Here is a 1,973-nt window from a genome sequence, read left to right as displayed (position 1 = left end):
GGGGGGTTTCAATAGTTTAGAGAGTTTAATTTATTCTTTAATGTTATTAATCACTTTATTATTAAAAAATTGTAAATAATCACTAAAAGTTCTGCACCATATTGATATTAAAATCTCTTTGTTTTAAAGGGGCTAACAGATGCTGTAAGATGCATACTTTGTTGTCTGTAACATTTATTTTCAAAGAATGGTTGAAAGCTTAAGGTGAGGTTTGACTGTTAGAACTACTACACTACTCCTAATTTAAACTTCCTAGTTCATTCTGCTCCTAAATCATGCTTAATCACCATTATGAAAAAGTACACCAACATTTAACAAAGACATGCCTGAATAACAAAGAAATACACAATTTTGATTGCCTGTCTAATAAGGTAAATGAGAAGAAAATGATACTTATGTTTTAAGGAAGTTCACATATCCATTATTTTCAGAAAATAATGAAAGACATCAGATTTTAAACTAAATGAAACTAAATAAAACAGTGTTCTGAATAAGTGAACAGTAAGTCATAGGGTAGTTACTGAAGTAGTGAAGGGTAATTTTACTAAAGGTGGTTACTTTTTCTAAGCAAGTATCACCTTTCGATATATAGAGATATGTGTTACATTTCCTTATGTGGTTTATATGCTTAAATATTAATTCTCTTATAAAAACATTTTAAGAATATGATATACAATTATACCTATATCTAGCTGAGTTTATTACAAATACTGAATTAGTAAAGCCCAAATAATGAGATTTTAGGGTAAATATACAGAATAAGAAATCCTTTAAAAACAGAAACATATACTAATAATACCAGATAATATTCCTGAAAATAATTTTATAATATTTTCATAAGGCAGGTATACTACTATTTACTGCAGAACTGTTTAATGTAGAAATATTTTCTGGGTAATTCTAAATAAATTCCCACTAAGTACTGAATAACAACACAGTGTTGCATCATGTTGCATACTATTTTTTTAAAAAAACCATTAAAACTATAACCAAAAGTATATAAAGGCCATAATCATGGAATTTTCTGTGAAAAACCAACTTGTAATTAGGAAACCATGTGCAATCTCAAAATCACACAATATTTAAACTGTTCACAAATATATATAAAATAATTACAATGTTAGCATTTGTTCCAATTCACATCTTAAGAAAATCTTAGAAACTGCTTCCAGTGTAAAACTTAGAGTATGTATGTATTTATCCCACTACTCTATAATTGTTTGTTTGCTATTCACTTCTTGCAACTAAGTTGTAAGCCCCTTAAAGACACTGACTATATCCCATATACACAGTGACCAATGGAGTACCTGGCACTTAGTAGGGACTCCAATATTTGTATGATATTAAAACCACATCATTTCAGAGAAATAAACTAAAAATCTGGAAGTAATTCAGACCCTTCCAAGGATGTCTGGTTCCTACAGTACTCTTTAAATTTTCATCCACTGCTTTAAAAAGTTCTGAATTTAACAGCTAAGGATTTTTCACTTTGGATTTTGGAAGTTGAAAGACTGACTTCATAGAAAATGGAAAAAGGTCTTTTTTCTTTCCAGCTTTATTGAATTATAACTGGCAAATAAAAATTGTATACATTTAGGGTGTACAATGTGATGACCAATACTATGTACATATACACTGCAAAATGATTACTACAACCAAGCTAATTAACATAGAAAAAGGTCTTAAATATATAAATGTTCATATATCCATGTTCATATTAAAAACTGAGAAAATATACAAGTATTAGAAAAAAACTAAAACACTAATTGAAATGTCCATATCAACTGAAGATAAAGATTATTTTCTTTTATGTCAGATAAGTTGGATTTTCTTTTCTAAAATTTTCTCTATACTCTGCCAAAACAAACAAACAAACAAACAAATGAACGAACGAACCAAACTCCGAGAGTTGTAATAATACCTATTACAGGCTAGATCTAGGCTTCTGATCAAGATGGCAGAGTAGACGGTTC

This window comes from Galeopterus variegatus, unplaced genomic scaffold (genome assembly GCF_000696425.1).
Source record: "Galeopterus variegatus unplaced genomic scaffold, G_variegatus-3.0.2 Scaffold10720, whole genome shotgun sequence".
NCBI classification, from domain to species: domain Eukaryota; kingdom Metazoa; phylum Chordata; class Mammalia; order Dermoptera; family Cynocephalidae; genus Galeopterus; species Galeopterus variegatus.
The sequence above is the reverse complement of the archived record's forward strand: the minus strand, read 5'-3'. Positions refer to the sequence as shown.